The following is a 23,791-nucleotide window of genomic DNA, read 5'->3' as shown; positions in this document are numbered from 1 at the left end:
TCTAATAAACACATCAAACTAATGGGTACCAGCGCAGTTCAGAAGAGTGTTTGTTGTTTGGTGTTTAGATTTCAGTCAGAATTAATCAACAATGGATGGGGCCTGCTGTATTTATTAGCAGCTCAAATCCCTGTGATTTAATGCCAGGTCCCTTTGACTCATTCCAGTGAACGCTGGCAAGGTTACAGCACTGATACATACTTACATCCTCGGGTCTTAAAAAGAAAGAGAAAAATAGAGCCTAAAATCAGACCACAGGATTGGCAAGAATTTCCCGAGAGCCATTTTGAATTTAGCCCTATACAGAGAGCCTGTGAATAGGAAGCAATTGATTCAGGAACAGAGGAGCCTTTTTTGCTGGAAGAAGCCTTCAGCTGTGCAGATGGCTCGCTGGCATAATCCAGTCTGCCTTTGTCTTTCATTTTATATATTAGGCTACTTTCTTCTCACACTCTATATTGCTTTTATTTTCTCCTTTTACTCCAAGCCTCCAAATTTTGGGGGCAAGGAGAAGTTGCAGGGGTTTGGCGAGGGCGGCTGCACTCTATATGCACTATCTCCCACAGATTATGAGTCGCTGGTACATTGCTGGAAATGCTGCTTGCTTGTCACAGTCACCGCTAGGCTGTTCTTTGTACAAAAGTGTCAACTTTTGAATGAAGCCTCTGGAAACAGATGTAAAGATTAATCTTGAGAATGCATTTTTCTGAGGCTCCAAAAACGTGCCTTACTTGTGCAATAGCCCCGGTTCTTGACATTTATTTTTTTCAAAGTGATCTCATTTCTCAATTACAAAGACTGACATTCTTTGCTGTTCATGTTCAGAAAATTCCACAGCCTTTACCCATTCTTTCTGCTTCCCATGTCTGGGGGCTGCCTTTCGAGAGCAAATTATTTGTGGAAAGATGTTATTTATCTGGAAACTCTTCAGTGAAAAGTTGATGGAGTCATTTTTACTCCAGGGACCATCTATCTCCCTTCCAAGATAAGATTTGCCCGGGCTCCCCTCCTACACCTTCCTATGGGAAGATAGCCCACTTTGGGCCTGATAAGTAGTTTCACGTTGAATGCCTTGTGGCTGTCTCACAGATCCTTTCACATCCTTCCCAGATTTTTCTTTCTTGCTCTAGGTCATATTGTCTTTTTTTCTCTCATTTGGAGGCAAATTTTGAAGAACAAACATACGCCAAAATGGGCATTTGTTCAAGTATTTCCATGTTAAATATTAGGCTATATCTCAAAATGTTCTGAAGCAAATCTGAATTTAAAAAAGAAAGAAACACTGAGAATGTTAATCACATACCTCTGTTTTTCTTCTGGAGCTCTTTGGTCCAATGACATGTTTCCTTTCAGCAAATAGGCTTTGTGGGAATGATGTGGGCTATCTTTTTTTTTTTAATTTTATTTTTTATTTTTTTTAATTGTAAATGTTCCACACACAGAGAATAAATACCACAGACTCCACCACTTTGGAATGACTTGATTGTGAGTCAATGTCCTTGTTTTCCCTCCTCAAAAATTGTCTTTTCCATTTATATGGGAAACACATGTACATAGTTCCTCCTTTCTTATCGTTAAACAATGTGTGTAATGCATTTCAGCTGGGGATTAAAAAGATCTGGTTCTTTAAACATTTGTATACGATCGGCAAATGTCCTAACATATAGACCTTTTTTCACTGTTGTAATCATTGCCTATATACTCAGCACTTTCTTTTGTGAGGCACATTTATTTTGGTACTGACATACTTAATTTTCTTATGGTACCTCTTTTAGGTTGTGTATCTCAAGGGCATTGCTTATAAAGAGGAACTTGACTCTCAAGTGAAAATGTTTAAGTTTAAAGACCGAATGCAGATTTTTGGCTAAAGATGGCAGAAGAAATGTGTTTGCATCCCAGTTTATTCCTTGAAGTAATAAAAAATAACAATGGTGTAAAACAAATAAGAAAGGCCATCCTCAATGAAACCGGGCACATGCAAGCCATGCCAGCAAAGTGTAGGTGCCAGAAACAGTGACGTTGGGACCAAGCTGAGATGACCTCAGTCTGCTGGCACATATATCTCTGATTCCTGGTAATGACCAGAGAGCGCTTTACAAGTTGGGTGCCCTGTCCTGAAAGGCCCCAACCAAGGATCTTTCTCTGGAATGACAAGAGTCTGAGGGTTTGGATTTGCTACAGGAAGTTATTGAATTCAGGTTTATGTAGCCAAGGAGGAGCAGGGTCAGGGTGTAAACAGAATTACTCAGATATCTCTTTTTATCACAAAAGGCTGACCACTGGGAAGAGGGAAGATGTTAGAAGGCAGATAGATTTGTTAGGGAATCACAGGCTGCTGGAGACTTACATAGTATGTTGGAGCCAGCTCATGGTCTACCGTCTAGAGCTGATTTGTAAATTTTTGATCAAAAAGTTGATCATTAAACACAGTCATTCAAAATTAAATTACAAAATTACAATAATGTTAAAAACAAAGGTAATAAGTACTCGAAACTCAACACTCCATATTTCCATATTTTATTATTACCTAATGTTCTTGAGGCATTTACATCGATTGTATTTGATTGGTGAAAATGTTATATTAAAGTGCCCTTCTGTGCATTTACTCCCAACCCTGTGATCAGTGATGTCACATTGGTAGTTTGAAATTAGCCATGGTGGAAATATTATATTATGAAAATCTGCAAATGCTGTAGATCAGCACTTCGCTTATTGCTTATTATTTGGACTTAGAGTGATAGAGAAAACATTAATGCTTATTAAAACGAACAATGTCACATCCGCAGCACAAAAAGTTGAGGAGGTATCCTTTTAGTGTTTGAATTTATAATTTGGTTCAGTGAGTAAGCTGCTCAAGTCACCAATGAAAGTATGATGTTCCCACATGTGTGTCTTTGCTGTTTCACTTTCATCTTACTTATTAGCTAACTGGAAATATCATCCAGCGTTTGCGTCAGAACCACATTTGCTTGTCAGTTGCAATCATAGGCTGGGTACGAATTTGTTAAAACTCAATAAAGCATTCTGGGAGAATCAATCGGCTGTACAGACTTTACAATTGTCTTTTGTGATTATTTTGTAAATTGTGTGCTATCCATCCTTTATATCAGTAAAGCAGTAAACTTATTATGTACATGTAAAATGCAAATATGTAAAAACATATGTGCATGTAAAAATGCACTGTTTTTAGGATAGTCTGTGAAGGAGTTATACACACCTACAGGTGCTTTGCGATGCTCCAGCAAGATAGCCTTCTCACTCTTTGTTGGGCACGGGAACAGAAAAAATGGAGGTTTAGTAACTTGAATGCAGGGACCATTGTAACTGGTGACATACCTAGGCCTGAAAATTAGTGAAAAGGTATTTTGAGACAATATATTTAAATTCTAGATACTCGCTGTCTTAGTTTTTCTTCCTGGCTCCTCCCACCAATCTCTGCTGGTGGTGAAAGAACTGTCTTCATTCAAGGATGTCATTTTCTGAAAAGAATGAACATGGGATCTATACACAGATACTGAACACAAAAGAAAGAGGAATAAGAGCTAATCCATGCAAACTGGCATGTAGAGAGTCCTTGAGTTATTATTCTTATTTTTATGATGTAAGGCCAATGACTAATTCACATCAGAGTAGGAATTATGCCCACAAGTAGAAAAAAACCATCTCAAACATAGAATTCTCCACATTATCAAATAAATTAAAGACAATATTACTTTTCTGAAATGAGACCTCACAGAAGGGAAACAATGAATCAAAGAAGGAAAAGTTGTGGAGGGATGGAAAGTATTGCCAGACAATCTGAGAAATTTGGACCCAGCTGAGCTGTTTGAGTATATAGGACACAGACAGATCACCTCAGACATGAAAGAATTCAGGGAACAGAATACCCAAGCATCTTTCTTTAAAAAAGGTCCATGATGATGAGATCTAAAGTGTATATATATATATATATATACACACACACACACACACACACTATATATATATATATATATATATTCCTTGACTTGAAATCAGAGAACAGGATCTCATTTCTAATGCTCTTGGAATATTATTATTATTTTTAAAACTTTTACTTATTTATTCATGAGAGACACAGAGAGAGAGGCAGAGACATAGGCAGAGGAAGCAGGCTCCATGCAGGGAACCCGATGTGGGACTTGATCCCGGGACTCCAGAATCATGCCCTGAGCTGAAGGCAGGCGCTCAACCACCCAGGGATCCCTGCTCTTGGAATATTAAAAACAAACAGACAAACTTATGTCTGGGAACTAAGAAAACCTCAGTAAATTGTGCAAACTAGAAAAAGAGGGCATAACGTAGTCACAGATCACAATACACTGAAACTAGAAATTTATTACAGAAAGAAAATAAATCCCAACCATCTAGAATCAAAAGCAACAACAAGAAAGATGATTCTCAAATAAGTTTTAGGCTCAAGAGAAAATTCAGAACTGAAGTTAAAGAGCAGGTAGAGAAAATACCAATGATAAAACACTATATACTAGAATGTACATTCTAGAGCTGAAGCCATGCTCAGGAGAAGATTCATGGCCTTAAGCTCAAATGACATGATCTTTTCACCGAATAAGTTAAGGGGAGAAAAACCCCAGCAAAACTATTTTTAAAGAAAGAGGAAGAAGTTTCATAAAATTACAGCAAATATTAAGAAATTAGAATACAGAAAGTAGAGCTAATACATAAATCAATCTCCTAATAACACAGATAAATCACTAGTTAACCTCAGAGAAAGAAAAAGGAGACAGTGCAAACCCACAAAATTAGAAACCGAAGGAAAAATAACCAGATACAGAGGAAATTACAAGAAATGTTTAAGTTTTTTTTTTTTTACAGATATTGAAAAATCTGGGTACATGGATGATTTTCTAGGCAAGTACATATTACCAAAATTGATATCAGATGACAAGGAAAACTCAAACTGAACAATTGCAAGGAAGAAAATCCGTTAAAAAAATTATTAAAATGTTGTCCCTTTGAAGAAGGTCAAGGCTCATGGTGTTTAAAGCTCCACACACACTTCTCTGAAACTGAGTGGAGAGAGCCTTCCATTTTATTTTTGCAAAACTATACTGAAACCAGATTCTGAAAAAAAGGAAATTTCACACTTAGCTTCCTAAACTGGAAGTAACCCAAGGTAAAGTTAAATGATGGAAGTAATATGTAGCCATTAAAAAGAAAAATATACAGCTGTCCTTAGGTGGATATAGATATATATTGAAATATAATATTCAAATAAAAAGGAAAGGTTCAGAACAATGTATATGTGTCCATTTGAGTAAAAATATGTATAGATTTGTTAATGGAGCATTTTTTAAATTGAAGTATAATTGACATACAGTATCTTACTCATTTCAAGTGTGCGTAATAGTGATTTGATATTTTTGTATTATACAAAATGATCCCCAGATGAGACATTTATTTAACAATGTGTTTTCACAAGATAGCTTATTAAATGAGATTTTTTTCTCTCTCATCCTTTATTATTTGGAATTCCCAAGTGCAATCACAACTCAATATTCCATGGAAAACGTAACCCTTCAATCAGACCGTGAGAAGTGAAGTGCACTGATCCAGCTTTCTCAGAAATCTCCATTAATTTAAAGGGGTAATAGTCAATTCATTTTCATCATATATTTCCAGTTTTCTTTTTAGCTACTTATGGAAAGTAAGTGCCATACTGCAGTTTTGAACAAAATAGCATCAAGAGATCTCACTCTTTTCTCCCCTTAGTAAGTTAGGATTCTTGATCTTTCTTGCACATTCAAATAACATAAAATTTCTTAAAATCTTAGTTCTATCTGGCAAATGTACAGTTTATGTTAGGTTGGTGTGTTTGACTGTTCAGTCTGATGGGCACTATGTGGACTGCATCTGGGAAAATTTATAGAAGGGGGTCCAGTTCTCTTACAGGATGCTGTGGAAGCAGATTCCATGTGCTAATAATAGAATCTTCAGGGAGATGATTTTGCTTTTTGTGAGGAAAGAATGTTTTGAACTGCTGTATGAGAATTTTGGTGTCCGCAATATCCCAGATGTTGTACTATGAATTGTCGAGGCAAATGGTCTACAGGCAGCCAGAATTGGAGTATACAGAAAGCAGGAAAGACCAAGAAGTTATTGTAAAAATCTCAAATACGTTGAAGGCGTATTTCAGTATTAGGTAAAGATTTTGGAGATGCTTGTTGCCAAAGTGTTTCTAGACCTGGTGATTATTTATGGTGTATTTTTAAAGGAATATTTGGATATATGATACTGATTGTTAAAATTTGCCCTACTTTGTCACATATGTCTCGCTGACACCAACTCTAGAACTCAGATATGTATTATTTGAGGGGGATGGATGAGTACCGGATCATTTATAAAAGTGGTAAGAAAAATGGAGGAGTCTCTTAGTTGCAGTCTAGGGATGCTTCCTAGGTCCAGGACTCTTTTCCAGCATTCTTGAGCCCAGGCTAATGAAGTGCTAATGGGGTGTTAGTACTGGCTACTAGACCAAGGCATCCAAGAGACAGGAGGGTAAACACTCTTTGAAGTATGTGCCTAATCCTTTGAAGTGTGCTTCTACTGGGAAGATAAGCACTTTTCCTGTCTCAGAGATCTCTGGTTTGATGTCCTACACCCTATGGCATAGATTCTGGGCCAACACATTTGCTCTTTTCAGGTGCTACTTAGGGAAGTAACTGCATTAGAGGAGTGATTCCAAGGTTTGGCCATCTCATGTTCGATCTGGCTAACAGAGCCTCATATAGGAAACCCTTATGTAATTGCAAACTGGCTTAGGTGACTTTTCTTATACCTCACCCCTAAAAGAAATGAAAAATATAAAATAGGTCAAACCAGGGTATTATTAACCAGATCCCACTCTACACTTTTCTCCTCTTAGACTTCTCTCCTTTTCCCTCTTCAATACCCCAATTAAATAAAGTCAGAACTGTCTTTTACTGGTCTTTTTATCCTCAGTTCCCAGCATAGTCCTTTGTATACCTTGAGCACTGAATCCATTTAATTAATGCACATGAACGAATCGCTTCATTATGTGGACTAAAACCCTGAAGAAAATGCTCTGCTACATGATTCTTATAACTTTTAAAAAGGTTCTCAATGTAGCATAAAACCACATAAATAGGGCAATACAGTACTTTCTAATCTTTAAGTGTTTAGATCTTGTCCATCTTTTGTTAGGTTTATGCCTAAGTGCTTTATTTCTTTTGGGTAAATGGTATTTTTCTTTAAAGATTATATTTATTTATTCATGAGAGACACACACACACAGAGGCAGAGACATAGGCAGAGGGAGAAGCAAGTTCCTCTCAGGGAACCCGATGTGGGACTTGATCCCTGGACCCCAGGCATGTCCTGAGCCAAAGGCAGATGCTCAACCGCTGAGCCACCCAGGCATCCCAGAGAAATAGTATTTTGTCTTAAATTTCAAATATTGTTTACATAAGTATATAAGAAAATGATTGGCTTTACTATATTAACTTTGTATTCTGCAACCTTGCTATGGTGGCTTATTAGTTCCAGTAGATTTTTGCGAATTTTTTAAAACTTTCTACATACACAGTCATATCATCTAATAACAGAGACAGTTTTCTTCTTTCCTAATCAGGATACCTTTAATCCTCTTCTTGTTGTATTGCATTATCTAGACTTCCCTGATGATAATAAAAAGGAGTGGCAAGAGGGGATATCTTTGCCTTGTTCCTGATCATAGTGGGAAAGCTTCTAGTTTCTCTCCATTAAATATCATGTTAGCTGTAGATGTACATGTTCTTTATATCAACTTGAGGATGTGCCCTTCTGTTTCTAGTTCACTGAGAGTTTTATGAGTGATTGCTGCTTTTTGTCACATGCTTTTCTGCTTCTATAGATATGTTTATGTGATTTTTCATATTAAGCCTGTTGATATCATGAATTCCATTACTTGATTTTTGAATGCTGAATCAATGTTGCATACCTGGGGTGAATCCCACTTAATCATAGTCTATAATCCTTTTTATGCATTCTTGGATTTTTTAAAAATTTATTTTTATTTTTTTATTGGAGTTCAATTTGCCAACATATAGCATAACACCCAGTGCTCATCCCATCAAGTGCGCCGCTCAGTGCCCGTCACCCAGTCACCCCCACCCCCTACCCACCTCCCTTTCCACCACCCCTTGTTCGTTTCCCAGAGTTCAGCATAATCCCCTCCAATTCCATCCACGTCGAAGCAAATGGTGGATATTTGTCGTTTCTAATGGCTGAGGAATATTCCATTGTATACATATACCACATCTTCTTTTATTGGATTTTTTAAAAAGATTTTATTTATTTATTCATAAGAGACAGCCATACAGAAGCAGGGACATAGGCAGAGGGAGATGCAGGCTTGCTGCGGGTAGCCTGATGCTGGACTCGATCCCAAGATCCTGGGATCACACCCTGAACCGAAGGCAGATACTCAACCACTGAACTACCCAGATGTCTCCCATTCTTGGATTCTATTTGCTAATATTTTGTTGAGGATTTTGCATCTATGTTCATAAGAGATATTGGTATGTAGTTTTCATGTAATGTCCTTTTTTTTTTTTTTTTTTTTTGGTATTAGGGCAACGATGGCCTCATTGAATGAATTAGAAGTATTCTTTTTGCTTTTAATTTCTAGAAGGGATTGTAGAGAATTTGTGTAATTTCCTCCTTAACTATTTGGTAGAATTCACCGGTGACCCCATCTGGGCCTGGTACTTTCTCTTTTGAATGTTATTTATTTTTTTAAAGATTTTTTATTTATCTGACACAGAGAGAGAGAGAGGACAAGTATGCAGAGTGGCAGGTAGAAGAGGGAGGGAGAGGGAGAAGCAGGCTCCCTGCTAAACAGAGAGCCCAATTTGGGGCTCGATTCCAGGACCCTGAGATCATGACCTGAGCCAAAAGCAGACACTTCGCTGACTGAGCCACCCAGGTACCCTTCTTTTGAAAGTTATTAATTATTGATTCAATTTCTTTAAAAGATAGAGACATCTTTTGATTGTCTATTTCTTATGTGAGTTTTGGCAGATTGTGTCTTTCAAGGATGATCCATTTTATCTAGGCTTTCAGATTTATGGGGATAGGGTTGTTCATACTGTTCTGTTATTCTTTTAATATCCATGACCTGTAGTGATGTCCCCTTTTTCATTTCTGTTATCAGTAATTTCGGTTTTCTCTCCCTTTTTTTAGTTATACTGACTAGAGGCTTATCAATTTTATTGATCTTTTCAAAGAACCAACATTTGGTCTCATTGATTTTCTCTATTTCTTGTTTTCAATTCCATTGATTTCTGTTCTAATTTTTATGATTTCATCTACTTTGGATTTAGTTTTACTTTCTTTTCCTAGTTTTCTTTTTTTTTTTTTTTATTTATTTATGATAGTCACAGAGAGAGAGAGAGAGAGAGAGGCAGAGACACAGGCAGAGGGAGAAGCAGGCTCCATGCACTGGGAGCCTGATGTGGGATTCGATCCCGGGTCTCCAGGATCACGCCCTGGGCCAAAGGCAGGCGCCAAACCGCTGCGCCACCCAGGGATCCTTTTCCTAGTTTTCTAAAGTGGAAGTTTGGTGTATTGATTTTAGATCTTTCTACTGTTCTTCAGCCTCTCTATAAGCACTGTTTTCACTGTATCCCACAACTTTTACTATGTTGTATTTTCATTTTTATTTAGTTTAAAACATTTTTCAACTTCTCTTGAGATTTCTTCTTTGATTCATGTTGTTTAGAAATGTGTTGTTTAATCTCCAAGTATTTTTTAATTCTCTGGCTACTTTTATGTTGAATGTTTATTTTTAGTCCAAGACATAATCAGTCTGGATTCTTTCCTCCATTTTCTCCATGTACCTTTGAATGGAGAGCAGGGTGTTGTCATAAATTTTTCCAGTATCTTCTGGATGAATCCTTTTAAATGACCCATGAGTACCTCATAGTTAACAAGCTTCAATCAACTTCTTTTCTTCTATCCCAAACAGTTCTACTTCTATGATGCTCAATATACCTTACTGGTAATTCTGCACCCACCCTTTCTGCAAGTCAGAAACCTGGAGATCTTCCTAGATTTTTAGTTTCTCAGCCTTACATATGTAGTTGGAAATCAAGATTTACCAGTTATACATTTGAAGCCTTTTTTCTGTTCCCTTCTCACAATTCCCATTTTCATTAAGTTCAAATCCTCATCTCTAACTTGAACTTCTGGAATAGTTTCTTAATTCATCTTCCTGCTTTTAGTTTTATTTCTCCCATCTACCTTGCATCACTTTGCCAGAGTTATTACATATATATGTAATTACACATTAATTGTAACCTTATAACATTAGTATTAGATATAGATAACAAATATGCATTCATTATATTTTGATTTGTTTAAAATTATTTTTATTTAAAATTCTTCAGGACACCTGGGTGGCTCAGTGGTTGAGTGTCTGCCTTTGGCTTGGGTCATGATCCCGGGGGTCCTGGGATCTAGTCCTGCATTGGGCTCCCTGCTGTGAACCTGATTCTCCCTCTGCCTATGTCCCTGCTTCTCTCTGTGTGTCTCTCATGAATAAATAAATAAAATCTTAAAAAAAAATTCTACAATAGCTTAAGATTCTTCCTAATGCCTAGAGAATAAAGTATAAATCCCTTTATAGAGCATATTTAATTATTTTAATTTGACCTTTGACCCTTGACCCTTTATTGGTTCTTGCCTTCATTCTTAGAAATTTGGTTACTGTTCTGTAAGAAAAGGGCAAGCATACTTGTAGCTGCTCCTCAGAGGTCACCTTCCTGTGAGGTCTCTTGGAAATATTTTTTTCCCCTCCTCCATTTAAGTGCTCCTCCTTTGTTTGTCCACAGGTCCTTTCCTTACTCTTTCAATGCCTCGCCCATTTTGTTTCAGGTAACTGTTTACAGGTAGACTCTCCAGCTGTGAGCATCTTAACTGTAAGGACTGTATTTTGTTCATCTTTCTTTACTCTTTTAGCCCAGAGCCTTGCCTGTTGTGCATTCCCAGCAAATGTTTGTTGAATGAGGTTGAATGTGCAGAGCTTTGTAAGATTATGGTGAAGGCCTGGTTGTAGCTTCATTAAACCTGAGCCATTCAGACCACCAAAGGAGCTTTGTCTGAAGGGAGAGTGGCACCAATTAGTGTAGATTGTTGCAAGTAGAATGGAAATAAGCTAGAGAAAAGCTCCAGTCTCATTGAGGTCCTGGGGGAACATACTTGATGCCTTTGAGTGAATATGGCTTAAAACTTGATTCATATGAATTTTTATTGTAATTTTCAGTGATCTTTCCTAGAGCTATAAACACTTAGATATTGTTAGTCAGATCCTTATTCCAAAAAAGAACGCCAATTTGTATTTTAGTTGTCTGGAATTGTAGTCCCTCTTTATTTCAGTCTTTTTTGTGCTTTTTGATCTTCCAGTTAGCTGGATCTCAAAATATCAATGAAATCTTTCCCTGGCAATGTCAACAACTCCTACTCTCTTCCTGACCCTCTCATTCCCTCTGTTTTTTGTTTTTCTTCTGTTCTAGTACTTTAGTAGTGTTTCCTGTAGTAGATCTATGTAGGCTTGCATCAGCCTGTAACCATGAGTTCTGAGAGGATAGTCACAGCATCTGTCATTACATTAAATTTTTTCCTGCAGGGCCTAGTAAAGTTAACTTGCATTATATAGGTGCTCAGTAAGTATTGGGTGAATATATAATTTAATAATGGCAGTGGCCTAATAAAGCCTGTGTAGATGAACAAATAATGACCTCAAAAGCAATTCAGAGATGTTCTTGTTTGAAAAGAATTGAGTAGGTGATATGGTTTAGACATTATATCATCTAAAGACTCGATTTCCTATGGCAACTAATGTGGGGTTAAGAGGACATTCTGTGTAGTTCAGCAATTTGAGGGAAGCCACAGCTGGATAGAGGAAAGAAATGAGTGTTTGGAAGGGCCAGGGGAACAAGATAGGAAATCCTCAAAGGCAGCTGTTCACTTGTACTCCTGGAAAGAGTGGGGGATTGGAGGGAGGAGAAGTCTACTGTTGTAAATAACTCAACTTGCCAACCACTCATTGAGCTAGCCACAGTGTCTGTGTGGGAAGAGTAATTTCTGATAAAAATAGAGGAGAACTTTCTCTTCTTTTTCTTTTCTTTCTCTTTCTTTCTCTCTTTTTTTTAAGTTCAAGTACTTTAAAAGAAATTGTGGGAAGATTTAATCATAGGGTAGTTCTTTCTTTTCTGAAAGAAGGAAAAGACATTTCAATTTTAAATTCAGGGGGTTGAAATGATTATGTCATTTCAGCTAGAGTAGAGCATGTCAACAAGTGGACATGTTTTCATTGTGGAAAGTATGACTTGAAGATGTAACATTTTAAATTAAAAAAAGCAAATGATTTCTGTTGTGGGTTTTCTTTCCTCCACAGGGACACTTAGAACTTAGCTGCATTTAGAAATATAAACTAAAAATATCAGGCATTCATTCCTGTCTTAGAAATAGAAATCTTATTATGTGGGTTGGATTTCTTAATATGGTTAAGATATACTGAAAACAGAACAAAGGTTGTCCCTTCAGAGACAAACTTTGCTTAGAGGTATTCTGAAAGATTAGCCTGCTGATTTATTTAAATATTTATGTTTTAATTATGGGAGTTAGTAAATAAAAAGACGTGTTGACTACTACTAAGGTTCTTGATTTCTTTCTTTCTTTTTTTTTTGGTTCTTGATTTCTAGTTCAGTGCCTTATTTATCATGAAAATATCCTTTATAGTTCTTTATACCTAATAAACATTTGATAGAGATGTGCTGAATAAATGAATTTTAAAATATTTGGAGTGAAAGTGTTCATTAATTACTTAATGATGATATTAGCCACCAATAAGTACTAAATAATGATAATAAAGGTGTTGTTTATTAATTATATTAATATAGAAATTAAAAGTATAAAAATAATGATATATACTGGTCTTTTTAAACCCAACATTATTCCATTGTTTAATTAAACTGTAGTTTGTATAATATAACAATATTCAGAACAGTGTCATCCATAGAGAAATCAGACAGATTAACTCTGCCCAAATATGAATAAACATTCAGAACCATGAAGCTGTAGAGGTTATTAGCTCTGAATAAAAAGTGTTGAATAAACAAACTTCTGGTCAGAGTAATTGGTTGCTTTCTTTATTTAACTAATTAAAAGATACAGCTAAGTAGAAATTTACTTTGCTAACAAGGGACATTTTCCAAAGTGATTTTGCCACTTGCTCCGTCATGACTTTAGGCAAATTCTTTTCTTTTGCAGCCAAGCCTTTCATGCATGTCATTATTATTTTTTTTCTTTAGATGTAAGGACATGTGTATGCACATAAAGTAACATGTTGATTGTAGCTTCCTTCTAGATGTGCAAAGTTATTTTTTCCTATAACAGAATTTTCCTTTATAAACCAAGATGCTTTGTTATTAGTAACAAGTTATTTAGGCCTCATAGCCAATGGTACTTACTACCCTTGCAACATGTTGGAAAACAGCACAGATTTCAATGTTTCTAACATAGACATTTCAGGAGAATTAAAATCAATTTTCTTTCTTTTTTCCATGATATTTGTTTTCAGGGAAGCCATTTTGTTTTTTTGTTGAGGGGTGTGTGTGTCGGATTGCTTCACTTAATACATGGTTTCAATTCAGAGTTGTTCCCTTGAGTAATCTTGATCTTCCCACTCAGGGAGGCTGGATTCTGACCCCCTGGATTCCAATTCCTGTTGTGCCATTTATTACCGGCGTGGCTTCAGGATAGCAGTTCTGTTATTCAACCTCAGTGAGCCTCAGTTTCCTTATGTGTAAAATGGGCAAAACAATAGTAGGGCTATTGTAGGATTGAATGAGATAGCATTAAGGCCCTTCAGATGGTACCTAGAGTAGAACATTGTAAGCATTCACTGAAGGTTGTTGATTATTACAGCTGGACTTTGTATTTCTTCTCCTTTGTTCAGCCTTACTTTTTATGTTTTTCTTCTTCTCAGGTCAACTCTTTCACTTAACTTTTCCCAATGTATTTGTTTTTCCTCTTTTGGTGAATTTATTTTATATACATGAACATAGTTTATAAAATAATGGGACTGGTTCCCAGGAGATATTTTTTGAATAGAACTCAGTATTATTATGTTTCCTACCTTATGTATGGAAATCACTTATTTAAGCATGAAAACAATATTTTACATGTGAAATACACCTAGATATTTTTACAATGATTCCTCTTTTAATGATTCCTGTGTTGCTGTATGTGTTTCTGGATATTCATTACCTTGCCTTTGCAAATTTCATGTATACCCCTACATGTACCTGCTTCTTTGCTCCTGCAGAGTCTTCTTTCTCTGGTTTCTACCTACCCGTATATTCCCCCTTGCCCTGTATTAGAATGCATTTTCTTCTAATATTGCTTCTATGTGACACTCATTAGCTTTCTATTCTGTATCCCAGATATCCTATGTTCAATCCAATGAGGCCGATAAAAGAGCAGAGTTAACATTTATTCAAATATGGCAGCAGAAAGAGAAAGAACAAGTTGATACTTCTCCTCAATGTACCCCCACCCCCCCACCTCCACTTCCCCAGTGTTTTCCGAAGCAATAGATTCACAACTGTCTTGTATGCTGGTGACAAGAGAGGAACAGTGAAGGGACTGGAGAAATTTTGCTTTCTAGGTACTTCCCAGTACTCATTGGATAGCATCCAAGCTCCCAACAGGGTGCACGTGTTTTCGGAGGCTGGGCCCATATAGCCTCTTTGACTTTAGCTTTTAAAATGTATACCCTCATATAATTTAAAATTTATATCCTGGTAATACTAAATGGCTTGCAGTTGCAAAGACACATGTGTCTTTGTTCACACCCTTTTGTAATTTGGAATGTTCCTTTGCCCATCTTCACCCGGCTGACTGCAAGACTCCAACCCATCTTTCAAAGCTCAGGCCAGGGACTGTCTCTGCTGGGAAGCCTTCCAGGACAGCCTTTCCATTCTTCATATGGTACCAAATGCCCTCTTTCCCTCGGATGCCATTGCACGCTGTGAATAGCTCTGTCATTATGTCCTTTCTTAATTTGGAATGATCTGTTTATGGGTCTGTTTTCTCTGCTGAATTAAATTCCATGACAGCAAGGGCCAGATAGTATTCAATTCTGTATCCCCACCATGGAGCATGGTGTGTGGTGCAGTGTATGCAAGCTAGAGTTATTTGTAGAACTCTTAAACTGACCTCACCGGGATCCACAGAGACAGTGATGAAGTAATTCTTACTTCCTTTCATGGGGCTTGCCTAATAATGGCCTCAGCATTGGAATTCCTTCCAGACAACTTAACCAGCCGGATAATCTAACCCGTCTCCGATTTGTGGTCTTATTCCAGAAGTGACTGTGTTTTCTAACTTGGGATTCGTAGCTTTACATTATTTGTAGACTTTTTTCTTATGTTGTAATATAGCTTGTTTGCCAACAGCATGTATTTCCCATTTAGTCATTTGTTCTACAGATCACTTATTAAGATGATGGACTTTCTAAACACATGAGACAAATGCCTATGAAATGCCTGAAACAAAATGGGCCATGTGGCAGATTTTCTCATAGAAGAAACCCGTAGGCACGTAATAGGATGCCTCTCACTACAAAACAAACAAGCAATTACCTGAGCCGCTTCCTGTGAGAAACTCAGCATCCTACCACCCATGGTGATGACTCCTGTGAGTTTTTTGGAGGGGTTGCATCATTCTAAGGAAATTCATTCATATGTTTTTCAACAAGAGCACATTTTATTTTCTTGGACAGAAAACAAACTATATGTCTTTGTTCAAGTTTACTTTCCTCTTTCTATTTTGCCTCTTGTTTTTTAAAAATGAATATTGAAAATGCAATTTTGAAAGGTAGTAGGAAAGACTGAATGGTGGTTGTCATAGGCTGATAAGTTGGGAGCAAACTGGGCTCAAGAAACATCTGGAATGTTTGTGATGTGGTAGTTGCTTACATTGTCTTCTTCTTGGCCTCAACATTAATCAGTGACTTCTAGAATTAAATTGGGGATATATTTAAATCACAGATGCTTATTAAGTCTGATACCAATCATATTTGATGAATCTGCTCTTGGATTTTCTCTCTGCATTACAATGACCTCTTCCTTTCTTATATTAATTTAAAGTTTTCAAAAATACTATGAAAATGGAACCTTAGAATAATTTATATTTGGAAATATTACTGAGAATAGATTTTACAAATACATCAAGTGAGATGATAGGTATATTTAGCTCTAGTAGATAAAAATCTATTGTGTGAAATGATAAGTCAATGTAATTTTTAGAGTGTCAGGAGTTCTGATTTTGCTTTATTTATTTATTTATTTATTTATTTATTTATACTTTATATTAGATGAAATACTAGTCATTTTGTAGTTTGTATCTACTGGAACTTCAGGCTCAACTTTCTAGCATCAGCTTCTTCATGTAAATTTATCAATTCATCTTGAACTCTTTGTAGAAAATCATTTATTTGAATTTAAATGCTCGAGTTTTAGTTTTCACTGAAAACTGATGTGTTTATTATGTTAGCAAGTTTAACTTAAATAGTTTCATGAAATTTGAGGTTGTAAAAGAAATACAGATTAGAGACAAATTGTGGGGTATTATGCACTTTCCATTTGGAAATTACTATAAGATTTTGATAGGAAGTCTTTAAAGTTTCATTTCATAAATAATAGTTTTTCAAGTAGTTATAGAAAACTACCTTATTAATGCTAAGAAGAAAACGCCTTCAGGGGTCTGTGATTATTAGTTATTATTCTCTATTACATGGCTTATTTCTCATAGTCTTGACGTTCAGTGGTAGAAATAAAATGAGATCCCTTAGCTGTGAGGTTAGATACCAACAAAGACTCATTTTCTGCCCACTGCTCATAGAGATTAAGAGGCAAAATTTTACTTCGAAAGCTGTGGTCTGATGGCAATGGGGTGTTTAGAAATCGCAACTTTGAATTTAAAGTTGGAGATGGTTGAGTTGGCATTTCTGTCCGATGTGGTTGAGTATCTGAAAGCAGTTCCACATTTCTTTATCAGGAAGCCAGGCTGACTTGTGATGAAAGATGATGAAGACAAATCCTAAACAGGGCTTCCTGTTTGCTTAAACCTCCAACCCAAGAGAAAATCGCTTCCAGTTTCCCTGGACAATCATGGTAATATATTTTCTTTTCAGATTGTTAACAGACTGTTCGGCTTGTACTTGGCATTTCAATCATAGGGAAAAAGGTGAAGCCCAAAAGACTGAATTTTCATTAGGAATCTGAAATTGGATGACCTTTGAAATTAACCTCTGCTTCTCCTCCTCTTCTCTTTAGTAAATATATTATTCGATAATTCATATTAATTGATTTTCTGCTCCATGGACAGGATTAAGATGGTTACTGTGATGGATATAAAAGAAGAAAATGTAGCTCCTTCCTCAGAGCTCAGAGCTCACTGTTACTAAAAAAAAAAAAAAAAAAAAAAAAAAAAAAAATCAGGTCAGAATACAGATGTTTCAATTGAAAGATGGTAACTACTCTGAAAAAATGATTAGATTGTCCCTTTTAAGATGAATACTGTTCAAAATGGGATTTTTAATTTTGTGAATGATTTTTGGGATATAAAAAGGAGGAAAGAGAAGAAGTGGAGTTGGGGAAGAGAGCAAACTTTGTGGAAAGACTTAGAATTTTCCTAGAATTCTGGGATATCCAAACCATGTTTGGGCAGGGGATGAAAAACATAAGAAATTGATCTCAGCTTTATTTATGCAAGAAAAATTTGTTTTAAAGAGTTTGGCTGCAGATCACTATTATACTTTATGAACTGGTTTGACTGTTACTAATTTCTTCCCGGTATTCCTTATTTTAGAATATTAACCTTATGACCAGTGTTAAACATAAACCTTATGACCAGTTTTAACATTTTTTTTTTAAAAAGGAAGAATGGCAAAATTTGATACTTAGAATAACTGATATTTAGAAAGATGAAATTATGTTAAAATAGTAAAGTAAGTTCTATAAACAATACAAGTAATTATAGTACCTTCCTGTTACACTAACTCATGTTAGCAAACATGGATTGAACATTTACTTCACTGACTGCCTTGCTAATTGCTGTACCTGCATTTCCTCATTTACCTCTGGGAATAGGGGTAAATACGTGGGATACATTTTATAGAAGAAGAAATTGGGACAAAGGTGAAGCAGTTTTTCCATAATCAACCTCAGTGTCCATACTTTACATTTCTACTCAAGTCTTTGCTTCTAAAGAACATTTTGACCTTTTTCTTGCTTTCTAAGCTTTTATCTGCTTTCATTTCTTTTTTCTTTTCTCATTCCTATCGTCTAATTTTCTCCCTTTATGTCTTAATCCCTCTTCCATTTTCTTATAGCATATCCCTGGTCTGTCATGGATTCTTTTTGTTTGACAGCCCACTGAATACCTCTTGTTGCTGTTGTGCTCGAAATCAAATGTGCGGATGATAGCCTTTTTTTTTTTACTTTTACAGTCTGATGTAGATATGAATATGCCAGATACATACATGTGTTTTGTTTGATTAGAAGTTGAAGTACATGCCAACAGAGGCCTGATGTAATTCTTTTTCATGAAAGGGGCAGAAAGGATTAGAAAGAATAAGAGATTTATCGTTTAACACATTCATCTATACACACATATACGCACACAGTTGTTTTTCTTGGGAAGCAAATGATAGAGACTCTGCCCATAAAACATGAGCAGCATGTTTGGTCATCCTGTAAGGAAGCCCAGCAAATTCTTCCTACCACAAGTTAATTGTCTATTAGAATACAAGGGTTTCACGTTCTTTCCATCAACTCGCATCAATCCCTGACATCTACTGTGGCAGAAATCTGAATTCTTAGCCTGTTGAAATGTACAGATAGTCTTTCAGAAAATTCAATTTAGAATATGGCACTATCTTTACAATTTGGAGTGCCAGTGGAATTTGGTCATAATCAATTAGATAGGCCCTTTAACTAAGATGTTCTTGTAGAGTACCCGTTGTCCTGTACGATGCTTGTTATTTTCAGATGGAGCTATGATCAGGATAAAGGCCAGGCTGCCACTGGAGAGAAGCAATTTTATTGGATAGTTATGTTTTGAGTGGCCATACAGGTAATTGAAAGATGGATTGCCCTGATCAGATAAAACCAAAATAATCTCAAATTGCTCTGTCTTCTCAGTGCTTTCAAACCTTGTTATTTCAATGATTACAAAACAGTTTGGCACGCATGAATTCTTTGACAATGTTTGGAATCTCAAATTATAAAAATAAATGTTTTTACATCATGCCTGACCCTTGCTAGTTAGTCATTAATGGTTTTGCCCAATATGGAATTCTGAGTCTCATCTACATAATGAGTTAAAGAGGCTAAAAAATGTATAAGAATATATTTTAATTGAATAGTAAGCAATATGTAATGCCATATATTCATAAGAGATGATGCAACAGAAGTGGTTATTTTTTTTTTTGACTTATGTTCTGTTGTCTTCCCTGAGCAGTTTATGAGTCAAGGGGCAGGGTTAGGGCCCATAGGTGGGGTTATAAGCCATCACCATCATGTTTTTTTAATATAGCTAAGCTTCTATCAATGTTTTTGCATATCAAGGTCCATACACAATTTTACTGAAAAACAAAAAACAAAAAAACAAAAACCCTGGGGCAGCCCAGGTGGCTCAGCGGTTGAGCGCCACCTTTAGCCCAGCGCATGACCCTGGAGACCTGGGATTGAGTCCCGCATCAGGCTCCCTGCATGGAGCCTGCTTCTCCCTCTGCCTGTGTCTCTGCCTCTCTCTCTCTCTCTGTGTCTCATGAATAAATAAATAAAATCTTAAAAAAAAATCCTGCGCTAAAATTGTTTAAAAATTCACGGTAGTAAATTAATATTTGATACTATGAAAAATGTCCACTTTATATGACCTGGAAAAAAAAAAGCTGATTATAAATCTGGAAGATGGAAGCAGTACTGGAAAAAAAAAAAAAGGCAGGGGGTGGCAGCTGGGGGAGTGAAGCAAATCAAAACAAAGAAAACTCAAAAAACCCCCAAAGGCTGAATATATTTACAAGATTGTTTTGTGTAATCTACAAACTGAAAGAAAAAGACACAAAAAATGTGAATAACATGTTTGTACTGCTTCATTTGGCCAAGCTATTAAGGATTACAGGAAGAGAATGTGCTATTGCTTAAGATGATGAGAAATTTATATTAAAAAAGAAATACTGCCCATAGCAGGAAGGGGAAATTGTCCCATTAATTACCTGGTTATCTTATCAGGGCTCTAATTTTGGGGGTTTCTTGGAATGCAGGGCTGACTTCAGGAGAGAGCTCCGAGCTGCTGGGGCAGTGTATCCGAGCTGAGTGGTTTGCGGTATTTGTGTTCACTCTGCGTTCAGGCTTCAGAGAAGGAGCATTGGCCCCCGGGCAGGTTGGGCGCCCTTGAGGGTGAGAGGGCCCTGCTTGTGGCACAGGGGGTGGGAGGGTAAGAGTGGGGATGTGTGTGGGGGGGCAGGGGGTTGAAGGGGTTGGGGAGTGCCCCCAGCACACTCGGGCCAGGGAAGGGGTCCTGTGTCCATCCTCTGGGTCAGGGCGGTGTCTGACTGGACAGCCCTTCAATAGAGCAAGTCCTCAAATCCAGAATCACCCGAAGGCAACAGGGCAGAAATGAGACTGGCTGAAGCCACTTCCTTCGCAGGTAGTTTTGAATGATGCTGGTTCTAAGTGTTTGAGGGCCTTTGCTTCAGTCCGTGAGATTACAGGGTGGTTACCTCTCAGGCGGTAGAGGTTATTCTCTTTATCTTTCTTTTGTAGAAATAAGCATGTAGAAATTTTGTAGTTCTAGTAAAGCATCCATATAGTCTCTGCTCAAAAAGAAAATCAAAGAATGCTAAAATGCAACATGGTATATGTAATTCAAAATATTTATGTTCCTTTGGACCTCCAGAAAACAAATTATTGTGTGGAGAATATTTATCTTCCCAATTTGAGTGCAAGTTTGAACTTTAATCCCATTATTCTTGGCCCTCGAATCGCGGGGCTCAAAATCGAATTTCTATTTCTTTTTTCCCCCCAAACTATGGTATTTGTGGATTTAATTTATACAACTTCTGAATGATGCAACTGGTTGCCCAAATTGATACAATTAATTACAACAATTTTTAAATATCTCATAAACCTTCTGATCTTAGAGGATGAGGCTTTAAGAGTATCTAGGTAAATGGCTAGCAAGGAAATTAACCCATATATCACAATAATAATGAGCATGTAAATAAAAATAGTAATACCAAAATAATAATAAAAATACAATAAATTTTATTTATTTATTTATTTTCTTTCTTTTTTTTTAATAAATTTATTTTTTATTGGTGTTCAATTTGCCAACATATAGAATAACACCCAGTGCTCATCCCGTCAAGTGCCCACCTCAGTGCCCGTCACCCAGTCACCCCCACCCCCTGTCTACCTCCCCTTCCACCACCCCTAGTTCGTTTCCCAGACTTAGGAGTCTTTCATGTTCTGTCTCCCTTTCTGATATTTCCCACTCATTTTTTCTCCTTTCTCCTTTATTCCTTTTCACTATTTTTTATATTCCCTGAATGAATGAGACCATATAATGTTTGTCCTTCTCTGATTGACTTATTTCACTCAACATAATACCCTCCAGGTCCATCCACCTCAAAGCAAATAGTGGGTATTTGTCATTTCTGATAGCTGAGTAATATTCCATTGTATACATAAAACCACATCTTTATCCATTCATCTTTCGATGGACACCGAGGCTCCTCCCACAGTTTGGCTTACAATAAATTTTATAATCTTGCAAATACTACCCCTTTTTGAGTTCACAAAAACATATATATGAAATATGATGCTGACACAGCCTTTCTGTGCCAATATTTCAACACCAATAAAAATTGCAATCAAATTTTCCCCACAACCATTGTACAGGATCACCTGCCTTTTCTTAGATGTTTATGTTTTAGAAAACCGACATAAAATTGGTATCAAGCAATCCTGGTAAGCAGGATTTGTGATCCATTTAACAAAATCTATACTGGAAGAACTGTTTACACTGGATGACTCCTTCATGTTGCTGGCCGCTGAAGTGGGCGTGACTGCCAGCTGATAGTAAATGTGATACATTTTATATGAATTTTATATGATTTCACACACATTCCCTCATTTCAGTCACATGTAAACCCTGTGAGATAGATGGGGCCGAAATTAGACATTTTTACACATGTGAGGAAAATGAGATCTGACCAAGTTAGGCAATTTGACCCCGGTCAACATGTCCAAGAGTCATGTAGAGTTAGGAGAGGACCAGGTTATCGGGCTCGTCTCGCACGCATACTGCCACTCAAGCTTCCTCTTCTCGAGCTCTTGCCCTCCTGTCCTTGCTCTTAGCAGCGATGCTGTGCCCTGCAGCCCAGGGCCAGCTCTGCATCCTTCTCCTTTAGTCCCAAGTCAGGTGGGCAGTAATGCGAACTCCTCTTCATAGACGAAGTTAAGAATCCTTTCTTTCCTGAGCTGCTTGTCTTCAGACAGGGAAGCTGAGTTCCAGGTGCAAAAGCAGAGCTGGGCTGTGGGCTGAGCATTCCTTCTGCTTCACGTTGGTTGACATCAGTGTGGCAAAGGGAAAATGCTACTTAAAAACGCAGCTGATTATTGCTACATCTGCCCCCAAACGAGGGGAACACTAGCTAACTGGAAGTGGTGGCTTTATATTTAGAAAACTCCTTTTTGTGCCCTTTGCATGAAAAGGCCAGCCCTCCGTTCCCCTCCTTGGACTGCGGTGGTGCCATAAGGTCTGAGCAGCAAGAGAGCTGGGATCAGAATGACCTGTGGGCTAAGGTGGCCGAGTGCTTCTAATGGGAGGGTGTGTTGTGATGGCTATTAAAAGTTTTGGGAGACCTCCACCATTTTTAAGTGAAGTTTCACAACTCTGCTAAAGAGATCCTCCCGTGAGGATCTTTGAGTGGTGTCTGTAGTGTCTGCAGGGAGAAGAACTGAAGAGAGGGGTTGGTGGCTCACATCTGAATCTGCATTGGAAAAATGGAAATAACAGCTGCTAGAAGTTAGAGTGAATTCTAGATTTCGGTGGGAACGAGAAAATTGATGTAGTGCATAGGGCATAAGCCACAGCAGATCTGTAGGGATCTTGGGCAGGGCAACAGACTGACCATTTGATGCCAATCTGCCAATTTGATGGGCATCTCAAAGGTTATGCTGACTTCGATTGACTTCTTGCTTACACACAAAAAAAACCTGAAAAGTCATTACTGATTACTCTTGAGAAACCTGAGAAGAGGACATGGCCGGTGAAGTATCCTGAGAAGGTTCTTAGATTTATTTTACTGTGGAAACCAAGAAACTGTAAACATCAGTTGGGTCAGCCTTCCTTTTTTCTTTCTCCTTCCCTCCCTTTTTTGCATTAAGGGAATCTAAGCCTAGATCATTGTCCAATGTAGCCAAGGCCAGATGGCCTGTGAGTGCTCACAGATGTAGGACTAGAATGCCACTGTGGATTCAGAATCAGAAGCCCTGGTTCTGGATTATACTTTTTTCTTGTCTTCCTTACCTTCATGAACTTCAGTGGCCTCTCTGGTAAAATGGGGAAAGCAAAATCATATTTGGGTATGATTTGGGGGTATTTGGGGGACCAGATAAGATTTGAAAACTGTCAAGGAATGTTAAAATGTTTTACTGGTTTATTTAGGAGGTTA

General features: G+C 37.2%; 1 long non-coding RNA gene across 1 annotated transcript in view; it reads left to right on the top strand.

The window, feature by feature from the left end:
* Window positions 1-23,791, top strand: part of LOC144291538 (uncharacterized) — a 159,441-nt gene that overhangs the window by 69,352 nt on the left and 66,298 nt on the right. Inside the window, exon 5 of the long non-coding RNA XR_013358867.1 lies at window positions 17,104-17,219. This is a non-coding gene — a long non-coding RNA (uncharacterized LOC144291538). The remainder of the gene's footprint in view (window positions 1-17,103; window positions 17,220-23,791) is intronic.

The sequence above is a fragment of the Canis aureus genome, chromosome 20 (assembly GCF_053574225.1).
Source record: "Canis aureus isolate CA01 chromosome 20, VMU_Caureus_v.1.0, whole genome shotgun sequence".
NCBI lineage: Eukaryota > Metazoa > Chordata > Mammalia > Carnivora > Canidae > Canis > Canis aureus.
The sequence above is the reverse complement of the archived record's forward strand: the minus strand, read 5'-3'. Positions and strand labels throughout refer to the sequence as shown.